Source organism: Vitis riparia, chromosome 19, assembly GCF_004353265.1.
Source record: "Vitis riparia cultivar Riparia Gloire de Montpellier isolate 1030 chromosome 19, EGFV_Vit.rip_1.0, whole genome shotgun sequence".
NCBI lineage: Eukaryota > Viridiplantae > Streptophyta > Magnoliopsida > Vitales > Vitaceae > Vitis > Vitis riparia.
This window is the reverse complement of record NC_048449.1, coordinates 6,309,480-6,326,274: the sequence shown is the minus strand read 5'-3', so window position 1 is coordinate 6,326,274 and position 16,795 is coordinate 6,309,480. Positions and strand designations below refer to the sequence as shown.

Here is a 16,795-nt window from a genome sequence, read left to right as displayed (position 1 = left end):
ACAATCAAGAAACAGAGGAGAGTAGTTTAAAATAGTCGGTGTAAACAAGTTGAAAGCCCAGTTAGAAATCAAGCACAACATGGAGGCAAACGAACTCAGATTCCATAAGAGCAGAATAAAATCTCCAATGCTCGCATCCAAACACCAAAATAGAATCTTATCGATATCCAAAAACAAAATAGAGAAGGTAATGAACAGGGTCCATACCTGAAAAGCTTCCTCGCAGATGGAAGCTCACCTGACTTCGAGCCCTGTTTTTCTTTTAACCCTCTTCGAAGATGCCCAGATCAGGACCTCCTTTCCCCAAGGCTACTCTTCGAACTCTCCTCTCCTTCTTTCGTTCTCTTCTTTTTCAAATATCTCCAGCCAAACACCAGGAAAACTCGAATGCTCTCCTCCCCTCACTCACTAAAACCCAGTTCTGCGTCACGAATACCAAATAAAGCTTTTTCCAAGAGCCTCCGCCAAAAAAATGCTTTTCCCCCCTCCTATTCACCGGTCAACAAGCATGGCTTGCCCAACCACTCCCTTCAGCTGCACGCCTCATGCAGACGACCTCCTGCTCTCAACTGGGGGTCCCCTACCTCTACAGTCTGCAGCTTTCCAAATCCCCTTTACAGATGTCGAATTCTGATAGCTCCTCAAAGCACTAACCTGATTCTCTGTTAGCCTCTCCAAAGAAGCCACGTGGTCTCCCGGGATCGTGCCTCCTGGCCAAATAACCTGCATGAAAGGTGAGAAAGAAAGTGCCCCAAAATGGGGGTCTACAAATAAATATTTTGATTTTTAAACTTTCTATATTACTTTTTGTTTCTTTCACTTTGGCATTAAAAAAAAAAAAAAAAACTATTATCAATTTTATGTAAAACTTGAATTTATAAAAAATAAATTTATTATCAATTTATTTATTTTCAATTTATTAAATTATTATTTATAAAATAAATAATTTATTGTTTTAATTTTTAAATTAATTTTATTTGATAAACTTTAAAATTAAAGACTCGTCATTTAACTTGGTTTTAAACTATTAGCAAACTTAAACCATAATTTATTATCATCAAAATTTCATTTAGGGGTATCCTTGAATTAACAATTTTTAATTAAAATACAACAAACAAAAGTGATATAAATAAAAGACATTTTAACCAAAATCAGTCCAAAACATATTTTAAATCAAAATAATAAAGTTTTTTTTTATATAACTATTTCAAATTAAAGAACTTGAAATTAACATCTAAAAAGTTATTACACATCTATTGTTATTTGTTTAGTAACAAAGAATTCATTTGTGATATTCCATATGATGGAGAAGTGTTGATAGAGAGAGGATGTTAACATTTGCATGATTGATTGCAAGTTGTCTCTCGGCATGTGGTGTGGATATGTAGTTTGTGACTTGTGAGGTTATTGCATGATTGATTGCAAGTTGCTTCACGGCATATTCTATGGATGTCTTGGTTGTGAAGTTATATGATTGTCGGTATATATACCATGCAATGGGAATCTATGGTAAACGACATGTCTATTAAATTATTCCATCGACCACAAAAGAAGAAGATAAGGGAACAATTAATTTTGATAATAATTTCTTCATTAGAAATTACGAATTCCGATAAGGTTTTATGATTTGTTTTCAAATTTTATTAAAATTTGCAACCATCCATTTTTAGTCCTTATTTTAAAATTTTATTGAAAATTGTAACCATCCATTTTTAGTCTTATCATTTCACATTTGAATACACAGGATATAGATGTCTTATGTCTTAATTTGGGATAAACATATTGTATATAAAAAGGGCAATAAAAAAAAGGGTAGCTATATCCCCTCAGTTGATGAAATAATTTATCATATTTTATTACTAATTAGGACAAGATATGAAATGCGATATGTTCTTGTGAAACCAAGGTTTAGTTAATCTTGATTTTGATGATAACAAAACAAGGTTTAGAACTAATGATCATATTTCAAGTGTGATTAGGCAAGATGACTTCCAAAGTGGCAATTCAAAGACAAATCAAGCCAATGAGAAATCATGAAGAAGAAGACCACCTCAAAGAGAAGAGTTTTTCAAGACCAAAGCTTCTTAAGATCTCTTTGTAAGGTTGTTGATGCACTAGGACTTTCATGGATTTCATTCTTTATTTATGTACCAAAAGCATCCAAGAGTAATATTGTTTTAAATATCTTAAGAATTGGATGATTTTATGTTTTCAACTAAAACATTGTGTTAAATGATTTTCAAATTTGTGTTAAAAAGTTTTAAGTTGAAAAAGGTTGAGTGTTGAGCCAAAAAAAATGGCTCAACTGGTCAACCGGTTGTGCTCGTCCGATCGAGGACCGGTTGAGGGAGGCCAAAAAGTTATCTCTCTCCCAGTGGCCTTCTCTTCCCGGTCAAGGTTGAACCTCAACCGGTTGAGGTCCGGTCGAGGTCCGGTTGAGGCCCAATGGTCACTTTCCCTAACGACTAGTCAACCGGTCAATCCTTAGCTCGACCGGTCAAACCCCCAACGGCTAGTATGACTTTTTTCTTCTATAAAAAGGCTCCAAACTTCATTGTTTCATAAGTTAAACCTTCACAAATCTTTCTTGATTATATTTGAGCCTTGAAAGAGTATTTTTTAGTGCACCATTATTCCAAAACTTGCATATCTTTAGTGCAACATTCAATCCTAGTTTCTCTTGTATCATTTGAGTTTAAAGTTCTTGTGCTAGGATTTTTGAGAGATCATTTTATTTGTAAATCTTTGAGAGGAATTTTCTCAAGTGAGGGGTATCACTTGAGAGGTTATTCAAGAGTGTGATAACTCTTGAGAAGTGTAAAGGGTGCTTGGAGCCAAAAGTCCAAGAGGGTGAATTGGAACCATAATCCAATTGTAAAGAGATTGGAAGCTTGGTTGAAGCTTCAAGATAGTGGAACCCTCACTCGGTTAGGAGGTTGAGGAGAGTGGACGTAGGCAAGGAAGTGCCGAACCACTATAAACTCTCGTGTTTGCACTATTTCTTCCCTAACTCTTTTAAATTATATGCAATTGTGTTTATTTTGTTTATTATATATTTGCATATAATTGTCTCTTATTTTTGCTTAGTTTAAATTTGTGAAAAAGAGACCATCACCCTATTTACTCCCCTCTAGGGTGATTACCATAGTTTAGATTAACCTCAAATTCCTAACAATTCTCTCTTAGAGGATGTTTGGTAGATAAGAATAGAAAATAAAAATGAATATTTTGTTCCCTTTTTAAATTTTTTGTGAAAGGAAATAAATTTGGTAATTCTATTTTTAATGTTTGGATGAACCTAGAAATTCAAGATTCTCTGTTTTCATTATAATGTTTGGTAATAATAAGAATGAGAATGATTTTTTTTTTTTTTTAACTAAATAATAAGATTAAAAAAAATAGTCTTATTATGGGATGAAGAAACATAAGGAAATTATGAATGAAATTTAAAGGTAAAATAATAATTTTATATTATTTTATATTTTCTTATGGGATGAATGAATTAAAATACCGTCTACTTGCAATAAATTGAAAATCTCATTTATAAGTGAGATTTGAATTTTTCCAAATCAATTTTTATTTTATTCCTACATTCATAAAGTTTAATCCAAACATGGGAACAGAGAGAAAGGGATCAAATATTTATTCTCACTTTCTTATACCAAACACCCATTTATCTTTTTCCATGTTATATCCAACCAATAAAATAGAGCCTTATCTATTGACTGACAAGATAAGATACAATACGATTATCAAAGGATATAATATTTTATTAGATATGTATATTCTTATATATTATAACATATCATATCTAATGAGTATATAAAAAACAAAAAATTAATAAAAAAAAAAAATTATGGTACATGATTACAAATTAAATATTTTAGAATTTAAATATAATATTATGAAGTGAAAATATTGATCTTACAAATAAAATGATATAAAATTGAGATAATATCAAATTAAATTATTTTAAGACACTTAATTAATTATAAATTTAATATGCTTAATTAATATAAACTATATAAATTTAAAAATTAAATTATTTATCAAATTTGTGAAACCGAAAATGGACTTAAACCTAATTAAATTGATGGAGTGAAAATCTTAAGAGTGAATTGAATGATATACCGCTTTGGGGTTTGCTCGCAGCATAAGAAGGTCCGATCTCTGTTTGCACAAAGGCATTCAATCCTTCCTCCTCCAAATGCTGCGTTTCGGTCGATCTCTGAGTTAAGGTACTGTTTCAATCGCTATTCCCAATTCAATCAAGTGAATTCTAGGTTCAATGCAATCGTTTAAATGCTGAGAAAATGAAAAAAGAAAAAAAAGAAGAAGAAAAAAAAAAACAATGAAGCGTAAATTTTTCATCGTCTAAAGCTCGAGAATACGGAAAATTGTGCCCTTACCTAAAACTCATATGACTCTGGTTTAGTTGATCTGAGTTTTTATTTTTGGATTTTTGGCAGCAAAGAGAGTGGGAGACAGCATTGCAATCAAAATGTGGTTTTCTTTTATTTTTCATCGCTTTCTTAGTAACCAAGCAGAGGGGTCGGATGTCACTGTGAGTCCTTTATAAACTGGGAATGCTACTGTGGGAAATTCTAAATTCTAGGATTTCATTTTGGATTGGACTGAAATTTTCTGTCAGATTAATAGTCTTTGCTATTTTGGGAATGTTTTGTTGTATAAAAATATATTTTTAGATACAGATTATATGAGAAAAGTAATAAAATTTTCACCAGCGATCATTCTGGAATACAGAAAAATGCCGCTTTTGCTCAAAATTCACACTGACTGTTTGCTTAGTTGATCTGAGAGGTTCCCCCCACCCCCACTTTTTTTTTTGGAAGCAAAAAATGATTGATAACATAGGAGTGAGGACGTTGTTTTGTTGTTGTTCTATTTCCTTGGAAACCAAACAAAGGGCTAGGGATTCTCTTTGAGTGCTTTTAACATGTCAATGCTATTGTTTTGATTTCTAGGATTCCATTTTGGACTACATCATAAGCTAGAATTTTTATTGAATTAGCTATTTGGGAGCATTATCTTATACAATTACATATAAAAGAGATTTAGCTTGGATTGAAATTCATTGATTTTACCATGGAAACATAAATGATACCCACCATGCTACCAATGAATCCCATTGTAAATGGAAGCTTGGAAGAACCATTTAAAAATAAATAAAATATCCTACATGAAAAAAAGGAAAAGGAAGACCTTTAAAATGCCAAACACTGTGAAGACAGGTTTTTTGTCTTTAACCAAATAATGACTAATTTATAATTGACTATGTTCTTCTATTAGATCATATGTTATTTAATTCTTGATAAATTTAATCACATTTAATTTATTCACATAATTAGAGTTTGCATCTAATTTTACTTATGGGTAATCATATCGTTTAATAGGATATTTTTTCAACTATTCCTATGTACTTTGGTGTGTGTGTGTGTGTTTTTGTTTTTTTGTTTTTTTTTTTTTTTTTGTGTGCGTGCGTGTTTGTTTATGTGTTGTTAATAATATTATTCTTTTGCCTATAAAAAAGGAGAGGATATTTTCAACTATAGATCATAACTAACAAGTTATTATTAATCACATTATGTTTGAGACTTGTGACTCGACTAAATTTTTGACTATCGAGCCACTCATGTTTTAGTATTGATGCAACACTCAAAAACAAGTGCAAACAACAAAAATATGTTATTAGAAAACATCATGTTTTTTATTTTTTAAAAACAGAAAATTATGTTCTGTTTTTCTAGTTGCCAAACATGTTTTTCTGTTTTTGAGAGCGATTAACAAATGGGCCCAAAGTTTCTGGCTTCATGACAGGATATGAATGAAAAACCATTTTTCTTTATTGGCAATAAGAAAAATCATATTAAGCATTTACAAGATTTAATAACAGTCCCAAATCAGAAAGGATATTTTGCAAACTATAAATAACACTCTTCTTTCCTTCATTTTCAGTGATTAAACCATATTGCCTGTATATAGAAGCTACACAAACTCTTCAAACCAATCAAGACATTGAAGCAACACCAGCTCAGTTCACTTCAGATCCCCATTTTTACAGTTCACTCCAATATAATCTTCCATGGCTTCCACTGCTTCAAGATCTGGAGGTGCCATCTTTGCTAGCACAGAGTGTGTGGTAAGAATCCCACACATTTGCGTTCCAATTTTCATTTCACTACATTTGGTTGCTGAGAAAACTGAGGGGTATGAAATAAAATTTTAAAAAGAAAACCCCTAAATCTAACAAATGGTTTCTGATTCCTTTGACCTGTGATTTCTGAAATTAACTTGTGGGTAGAATGCAGAATTTTATCAATTGCATATGGTGCTATTGTGTGTCAACTGCTTATGGATCTGGAAGAGGTTGAAGAAGTCAACAAACAGCTCAATCAAATGTAATCTCATTGTTTCAATTCCGTGTTTTCATTTTTATTAATGACGTTTTTCTTTGATTTTTGTGTTTCTCAATGCTTTTAATATTTCTTTTGATTTCATCCTTTTTCAAAATAATCTGATTTGCTCTCCCGTTGTCTGCTTGTTTGTGTTTTATAATAATGAAATTAATTTGGGAAACTTACATTTTGCTCTGTTATGAAAATTGTGTTTTAGGCCTGATCTCCGTGTGTGTGTTTTTAAATTTTTTTAAGTTGTGAAATGTTCAGGGCTGTTTAGAAGTGTAAGAAATTGGTTCAATGGTTAATATCATTTGAATATGTGTTTTTTTTTTCCCCTTTTCAACAGATATATAAAATTTGAATGTATGGTTAGCTTAGTTAGTGCTTGATGGTCCACTGTCGTACAGATTCCATTTCTCCTTTGTTTCTGAAATTTAAAATGTAGCTTGGTTCATTTTCCTACTTGCCAACTATGTTAAGTGTAAAATTAATTGGTCCATTTTCAAGGACAAGCAACTTTTAGGAGGAATATATTCATTGTTTATTTTTCTCTGCTTTGTAGGGTAATTGGTTTTTCTTTCTTGTCTAGTGAAACCATGTTTAGCAAAAAAAGAGAAGAATGACAGAAATGAAGAATATTATATAGGACATAAGTTTAATTTCCAATCAAATGATGAAGTTCATCAATAGAATGGTTTAGTTCTATGCATTTTTTTAAGATTGAAAGTTATGAGCAGATTTAATGCCATTACTTAAAGTGTTCAACTCTGAATATAGAACATGAGATCATGCCCACTTAACATAGCAAAAATTAAGCATGTAATGTACATTCCTGAAAACTTAGTCTTCGTTGCAAGAAAGCATGTGGACAAAAGCAAAATTAGGTTTCTTCCAAACTTTTTAAAGACGAAAGCCTAAGGTGAGCCATAAACCTTGAAGCATAAGTTTTTTGAGATCCTAATCTTTATAGTTAATAAATATTTAAAAGTAATTTAAAACATAAAAAAGAAGATAAAATAGAATAAATGAGACACCTCATAACAGGTTTAATTTGGTTGAAATGCTTTTGCAATTCAGTACTCATCTTGACCTACTTACTATGAGAGCCTTTTTGAAATGCTTTTGCAATTCACATGTTATAGGGGCATCAAATTTAAGAATGGACACATCCTACCCCATGCTGTCCCATCAAGAGTCTCATCCATCATTAAACAGATATTTATTTAGTGGAAAATGGTGTAACATGTGGCTTCCTCATCGACATAAATGAAAGAGATTTTAGGTATGCAGAAACATGATAAATGGTAAATGAATAATAGCTATTTTCAAATAGATCAGGATCATTTGATGTCTGATATGGATCAACATCCATATAAATATCTATAGGGGATCCTATGATTGAGATCCTATTATTTTAAATCTAACCAATTAGATAAATTACTCTTAAAGTTTTACATTAGATAGTGAGAGTTGACGATAGGTACTTCAAAAACAAATGGAGTAGAGTAAAATTCATTTCGGTTATTCGCTCATTTACAACAAAATGCTACAAGGTCTAGTATGAGTTGGGATTAGAATGTATATGTATAGAACTTAAAATAGGGTTTTGAAAAGCAAGTAATTTCTGCTGGGCCTTGAGCCTTCTTTAGTTTCATTAGGATTCTTGTTGGTCGGAACTTCCTGTTATCTTGATAGGAATTTGATATTTTTATTTCCTTATCAGAAAATGATGGATTTATTTGTCTTTCCATGGGATAGCCAGTCTCTTTATTAGCTTTTACTTCTGGTGTGTAATTTTGCAGAATGTGGGTGTTGGTTAATGTTCCAGTTTTGGTATGTATGATCTCCTCTGTGCTTTGCAAACTCATGATAAAGACGGAATGCGAGTGTGGCAATTTTATCCATGACTGAAATGACTTAAGGTGTGAAGGCCCCATAGGACATTTGTTAGAGATTTCCTTTGTTGTAAAGTACTCAGAAAGGAAAAGAAGCACAGGGATAATTTGAGAAAAGTTCCCTTTTAGGCATAGATCCCTTGTTGTCGTGCTGAGTTTTTGTGACTATTAGATCCAGCATGGAAATGCATCCTGATGAAAAAAGGAGATCAAAGTTTATGTTCATATGATTGTACCTCCTTCAGATCATTCCTGAGAGATGGAAGGATTAAATGGATCCAACCCTTGAAAGACTGAGAACTGGCATTGTTTCAAAACTATGTGGCTTCAAGAGGAGATCTCACAAGAAGCCTTGAAGCATCATGTTTTAAAGAGGAACTGCTTTGAGGATTGCCTTTTTTCCTTTTATTTTATTTATGTATTTATTGGATATTCAGTTCAGTTCAGCATTGCACCCAAAGAGAAGAAAAAAAATTCAGTCCACCATATGCTTCCAGAGATAGGCTTCTTTAGAAGTTGGCTATTTCTAGCTAACCTCGAGACTCCTTTTTTTGTAATTTGTTATGCACTTTCAGCCTATCAAAAAACCTATTCATTATCATGCCTTTTCATGCACATATGATCTTCTTTTCCTGTTTGGATAATTCTTGGTACAGTGTTAGCTTGATTTGATGCTGGATCACAATAATTTGCACCACTTACTGATCTTCATGCGTTTCCAATCTGAGCAGGATAACAACTTCTCTTTATCAGAACTTAATGAAATTCAGTTGACCACATAATTTTTTGCCAAAAATTTGAGGGGGGCATGTGCCCCCACCTTAATTGGCTCCCCCACCGGCTCAAAATGAACTCTTAAATATAATAAATCATAGCAACAAAATATGACTTTTGAAAAAAAAAAAAAGTCTTGACTAATCCAAATTAAGAGAATTTAGTTAAAGATTTAGTACATAAGATTTTAACACTACTCGCATTGACGTGCACACAAATTATGGTTACATTCTTGGGCGTCCTCCACTTATGGGCATGCCAATGGAATATTGGAGATATATTTTGCCGTTTCAGTGATGTGGTCCAAGCCCAGCTAGCCCATATATGAAATTTTTTAGTTTTGTCTAATGGGCTGAGAGTTGGATCAAGTTCAACCAGCACATACATGTTAAACGATAGCAAGGTAGCTTGCTTTTACTTACATTTAAAAAAGAAAAAAAAAAAAAAAAAGGCAAGGCCAAAGGTTAAACCTTGGTTTTTGGATTTATAGTAGATAAGCCTATATATATATGACAAAATATGACTTCATAAATAAAATTATCAATGTTTTTAAATAAAAAATGCTTATTTAAATTTCATTGTTTATTTTTTTATCATTTAATATAATTAAACTATAAATATTATCATTTTAATGTTATTGTGTTTTCAAATTCATATATTATTTTTTGATATTACAAATTTATTACTATTATCAATGTTATTAGATATATCATTTTTTTTCAACAAAACAATTTCAAAATGTTCACTATTACTTTTTATATCATTTTTTTAGAATTTTTCTCAATATGTCCATAAGTTTTCATCAATTTTCGCCTCATTAATATTTAATAGGGTTATTTGATTAAAAAGATATTTGAAAACCCAAAATTTGAAATTTAATCTCCCATCTTTTTTTGATCTCATTTGAACAAAACTGCCCTCATTACTTTTTTATTTTATTTTTTATTTTAAAAATAACCATGTTTTTTTAAATCTTATATGTAAATATTTGAAATGGTAAAAGACGATTATGTAAAAAATAGGTTATTTTTTAAGAAAAAATATGAGAAGAATTATATTCACAATTTAAAAATGATTTCATCACTTTTAATAAATATTTCTATTTTGTATTAAAATATTTACTATCATACTTATATACTCGTTAAAACCGATATTCATCATTGCTGTTAAAAGGTCTCCAACCAATAGAATCCAGTCTCGTAGGATCTCCTTTTTCAAGTGCATCGAGTTGAACTGTAAGGGATTATCCTAATTATAGAGGACCAACATCATGGCCTAATATCTCATCGCACTCTTTATCATGGATAGTTCAAAGGGTCCATGCTGAAAATGAGGGAAGCCCTGTTGATTTGTGAAGAGACACTAGTACTATGACTTAACATGATGTCTCCAACTAGTCTCTTTGTCTCCCTCGTGAATGGTTCATGATAGAAAAGGAAGGTTACTTCTTCACGTGAAACTCCCATGCACTATCCCCTTTCCTTTTTCTGCATCACTTACCCTACAATCACAGACTTTTGAAATTGTAAACTTTTTTCTTTGGAAGAATGATTTTTTTGAGCCGATCACAAGTCTTTTTCAAGGTGAGTGGTTCAGTTGGTAATGATATGGACTTCGCCAATCAATGGTTGGCATGTGACTATGAAATGGTACGAACTTATCTTAATGGTCACATAATTTCTCCTGACAAACATCACTACATTAATGGTACCATCAAATTCATTAATGACACCCTACCTCCCTTTTTTTTTTTTTTTTGAATATGTAATAATGTAAGTAGTCCCCTTATCTAAAAACACCAAGATTGTCGGAATTTGTGGTTCTAGGTAGCCGACGTGGGTTGCCGACTTCCTTACAAGACAAGGTTATTTAATTGGCTATTTATCATGTAGTGATAGTTCCACTTCCACTTTGCCCATGCGTTGGCAACTTGCAAGTCGGCAAAGATCAAAGTCTTTAAGCCATGTCATTATCATACAACTATGATTAACAACAATCTCACATTTCCTTAGAATATTTAGCACATACTCTCTCCACTTTTAATTTTTTCATTTTAATGGTAAAACATTGAAAGATGATTAATTTGTTGGAAGTATTAACACTTTTTATAAAGATAAATTAAGAGTTCGTTTGACAATAAATTTAAAAAATATTTTTAACATTTGAAAATTTTTATCCTTCAAGTATTAAAAATGTTAGAAATATTTCCTATAATAATTACTAAACGTATTCTACTTTTGCTTTAAAATTACTAAATTAGTTGACATCTCTACATATATTAAGTAATAAGATTATGAGAGAAATAAGAAAAGGAAGAGATTGGACAACTAAGATAAAGAAAATATTTAAGGCTTAGAAAAAATTTAGTAATTGATTTAAATGTTTGGTAAAGTTTAATATTTATTACTTAATGACTCAAATTGACTTTAAGTTAAATTATACTTAAATTATTGATTTAGAATTTATTATTTATTATTACTTTTAAGTATTAAGGTTGTTTGATAAAATTAACTTATAACTTATTTTAAATTATCAAATTGATATATTTATTATCATAAATTATAATTAGGATAAAGAGAGTTAAGTAATAGTGGATGTCATAGAGTAGTAAAGGAGTTTGTGAAGGTAATTGGGTGAATGAAGGTAAAAAGATAAAATAAAAATTTGGAGTTAAAAATAAGTTAATTATTTTTATTTATTACTTAAAGTTGTTTTTTACTTTAAGTCATATTATCAAGTTATTTTAGTAAACATATTTAATTTACTTAATAACTTAAATTATGTTATTAAGTTAATTTATCATACACTCACTTAGGCTTAATATGCATGACATGCTTTTTAATATGAAAAGACAAATATAATTTAAATTCATATCCAATAAACATATAAAAAAAATGTAAATTATAGAAAGGATGGTCAAATCAAGATCTCTCGTAAATCAAATTCTGATATGTTGAACAATCAATTTTCTTAAAAATTTAAATTTAAAGAATTTGTACTCAATATGCATATTATACTCATTAATAAGATTGAATTTATTAAAAATGGTTTTAAGTCTAGGCTTGGTGATATAAATATAATAGTTTGTTTTGAATATTTGGATGTTGTTATGTGTATTGATTATGAATTGAATATTTGGGGAAGGATAGGATTGAGAGAAGCAGCCGTGAAAGCCAAAAAAGGTGAAAAGACAAAAGCAGGAGTTGTTTTCAAATGTTTTGACGGCTGAGAGTGGTGAGTGGCGAGGCTTCAACCGACCGACATGCAGTACAATGTGGCACCCAACTGCAAATATTTGAATTGGTGTGTAACACCCACGTAACATAATCTCCAGCCACTGATTAAATGCTTCCAACCCCTCATGCATTTCCCTATCTTAACTTAATTTCCCAAAAAATATCTACTTCTCTGTCCCTACCCATTGCCGACTATAACTATATGATGTATAAAAGTCCACTTCATATATGAAAACAAAAAGATTCAGACTCTGTCTGCTCTTTTAAACGAGACATAAAAAATTATGAATAAAGATGGACGGTAAAAGTAATATAAAGGAAAAAACAGATTTTTTTTTTTGTTTTAAAATTTTATGATAAGTTTTAAAAAATAATTTGTATTGTGCAATAATGAAAAAAAAAAATTTAAATTATCATATTTTTATTAAGAATGAATCACGATAATAGCATTTCAATCATATAAAAAATGAACAATAGAATATGGTAAAAGTTGTCGTATCATTGAATTGATGAAAGACGTACCTTTTATAAGAAGATTTTTTATTGGATTGATTTGGATGTAGATTCAATTGTTTTGGAAAATCAATCATGAGAGGTTTTTATTGTTTAAAGAAGTATTTTATAATATTTATTTCACTCCCTATGGTGTTATTTCACTCCCACAAATAGAAAATTAACTCCCAATAGCGTAGTTTCATGCTATGTGACATAATTCAAATATTGCTCGAATGAAATTTCAATATAATTTTACTTCGCTCCAACATGTAGTAATTTTGCTCTTAAATATAGAAATTTCACTCTCTAATATAGAAATTTCATATTAAAATACGATATTCAAATATTACTTGGATGAAATTATGACATTGCTTATATTATCATTATTTTGTCGTAATGGTATGATTTTAAGTTGAGTGCAACTGAATTCTATCTTAAGAATGGAAATGTTTAACAACTTTGAGGGTCATCAATAACATTTTATTTAAATTATTAATATGGTTGAAAATTATATTAGTAATTTATCTTAATTTTTTTTAAACTCATACTTTATCATATATTTAGAAACATTTTTTATTGATTGGTTTTTGATATTTTAGCTATTTGTCAATGGTTTTATCATTTTAATAAACTAAAATGGAAAAAAAATTAAAAAATTAAATGATTAATGTATAAAAAATTAAAACCGATGGAATGAAAAAAATTAATGTGATAAATATGTATTTTTGGTTTTTTCAAATAAAACTAATTGATAGAGATGAAAAAAATAAATATAAAAAAAGGTAAATCACCCATCTTCTATTAAAATTAGAAAAAAAATATTTGACTAATTATAATGATAAATATTTAATAATTTGTAAAATTTTAAAGTCAAATTAATGTAATAAATATTGGAAAAATTAAATATAAAAAAGATAAATCACCACCTTTTTAGTAAAAATAGTCAAAATAAATTGCAAATAAAATCATAAATTGTGCGTTTTTGATCTCTATAATGTAATAACTATTGGACAATTTTTCCCCTCTACCTAGATATCATTGATTGATTGAAGATTTTTTCTAAAGGTGATATTTCTTTCTACCCTAATCTCATTTCTTTGAAACAGCTACAAAGCATTGAATCCTAGTCTCTTGTAAAACCTAATTTTGGACCCATTTTTCCTCGCTTATATCATTTCTCCTACATTTGGTGTTGAAAAATGTCCCAGATTCCTAATAAGTATAAATTCATTTTTTTATAAAGAATATTATATAAAATATTTTCTAAATTATATATTATTATAATATTAGATTTGTTAATAGGCTAAGAAAAATTATTAGGAATATTTATAGAAATATTCTAAGTCATAAGGGTAAAAGGTTATAAGATGAAGATATATATATATAAAGATTATACGATGTGGATAAAAATGTGACGAATGATAAAACATACTTGGTGGAATAAGGGGATTGTGGTTTAGGGGGTGAATCCAAGAAGCCCCTTATTCCACCCTAAACCACAAGCCCCTTCATGCATCTATACACTCATCTATTGCAACTAAGATTTTTCCTCGTATTGCCTCTTCATGCAACTTCAATGAAATTTTCTCATCTTCTCCCACCCATTCAATGGATTGAGAGGTTGAACAAAGTCTAAGGTAACCTAAATTCCTTCATTTTCTCACTTTTCTCTATGGTTAATTAGCACATATTTATTTTCTGAATTTTATTTCATCTTTTATGTACAATTTCCTTTACTCTGTCATGTACTCTATCAGAACCTATAAATGTCATTGATTTGTTCTTGGTTTATATATATCCATTGATCATTTGGTTCATATATTGTCATATGTTGCCCAAGTTTTGGAGTAACTAATAAATTTATTATGATTAGATGGTGAGCAAAAAACAAAAATAATATTCATCAAATAAACATGATCTACACCCAAAACAACTATTGACACCATAGATCTTTTACTAATAAGTAATAAGCCCATTTGTAATGTGGGGATTATTAACCCAATCATTTTAATTGATCTTGATATTGTCCAATTGAGAACAAGTGGTGCAAGAGGAGGACAATTCTACAAAGATCGATGATATTGTACATAATTTTTTATTTATTAAATTGATTTAGGAGTTTCATATGTTGTTATGAGTGTGCTACATATCATACTTGAATTTTAAATACTTAAGTGGAAGGGGACATAACCAAAAAAAAAAAAAAAAGGCAAAAGATATTTATGATTCGACAATAAGAGTTGAATAAGAACATTATAAAAAGTTTAAAGCAATAGAGTCGACATAAAGAAAACATCTTATCACAAGAATCAATAATGATATTCCTTCCTTTGATTTTGTCTTGATTTATATTTCATAATTAGAGTTGATATTGTCAAATAAAAGTTTCCAATACAATTCAAGTTTTATGCGTCATTATTTGATTTTAGTCCAACACATACTCTTGTTGCTGATTAGAAGGAATATTCCGACTACTACGGTGACTAAAACCACATTAGAAATTGACTATGAAGGATCAGAGATTTGTTAAATATTTATGAACTTACAACTATGATTCGACAATAAGAATTGAATAAGAACACTATAAAAAGTTTAAAGCAATAGAGTCGACATAAAGAAAACATCTTATCACAATATATATATATATATATATATATATATATATATATATATATATATATATATATATATATATATATATATATATATAAGATTCATGGTATTAGAGGAGTCTCTCAAACCAGTAATCTTTAGAGAAAAATTACCAACCTAACTCAATACATTAACGTGGATGATTTTATCTTCATTATTATACAATATAGTGTAATTAAAAACTACCACAAAAATTTTAAAACCTCATTGGTTCATATATGTCCTCAGTTCTCTGTGCAACTGCCCAAACTTGTCCCATTATATTCCCGTAATTGAAAGCTTGAAAAGCCTTTTTTACCAAAGACAAAGTGCATGCTTATGTAGCATCCAAAAATAATAATGATGAAACAAAACAAAAGTCAGAAGAGTAGAAGGCAGCTCTAATAATAGAGAAACACCACATGGCCTTATGTCCTATGTGTCTCACCTTTCACCACGTTCTCCTTTGCATGCATGGTCTAGAATTATAGTTCAGTTGCCCAATGTGGCTTCTTTTTGCTAGAAAAGACTAGAGACACTCATTTTGGGAGAGATAACACCTGGGCGTCACGTGCCCGTACAAAAAGAAGTTCAATTTCACGTGAATCTCCCGTGCACCTTTCCCTCCTTTATGTTTGGGTCACCTGGATGTCCTTTTACTTCCCACTTTAAGATGTTGGATGGCAAATTGTAGGACACCACCACCAACTGAAAGTAGTGTATATGGAGAATACACCATTGAATCAACAAAACTAGTGAACAGCAATATTTTCATTCTCTAAGAATTAATTGTGAGTCTATGCATGCAAGCATGTGTCTTCTATATTGTAGTTGCTTTGGATGCTCTTTTGTGCTAGTTTTGCATCACTACCCAATATCATCAATTAAATATTGACGGACATCATGATGGGCTATTCATAATTGTAAGGAGGGAGAATCTTCTGCTGCAATAATCTCACTCCAACAAAATGGAAGGCAACTCATCAGTACTTCAGTTCACATAGATGGGGTTTCAATGTGTGATTTTCCATCCAATTCAAAGTTGCCCCCAACCCCACACAATGCCAACTTTAGATGATTTGATCATCAGATAACTTTCTTTTTCTATGAGAAATGATGGCACTACCAGAGATAAGTGGGGGAGGGTAAGGGACTCATAAAAATGCTATAGAGTACTTGAGATGGGTAATGTTCATTTTTTTTTTTTTGCGGACAAAGCTTTGGGGATTACGGTCATCCTTCTTGAATTGAAAGTAGGAACACGCTTATTTTGTTAAAAATGCTGTCAAATACTCCCACTTAAGTACAAGATGGGTTGAGATCCTACCATGACTGCAGCTTTGCT

The 16,795-nt window shown here is 30.3% G+C and overlaps 1 long non-coding RNA gene across 2 annotated transcripts; it reads left to right on the top strand.

The window, feature by feature from the left end:
* Positions 1-4,097: 4,097 nt before the first annotated feature.
* LOC117908608 lies at positions 4,098-8,929 on the top strand. Of its 2 annotated transcripts, none has more exons than XR_004650221.1 (5): positions 4,098-4,238; positions 4,470-4,564; positions 5,977-6,160; positions 6,330-6,419; positions 8,222-8,929. It is a non-coding gene; the product is annotated as an uncharacterized LOC117908608 (long non-coding RNA). The 2 variants fall into 2 exon arrangements; XR_004650220.1 differs by having other exon boundaries at positions 4,099-4,238; positions 6,323-6,419.
* The last annotated feature ends 7,866 nt before the right edge of the window (positions 8,930-16,795 follow it).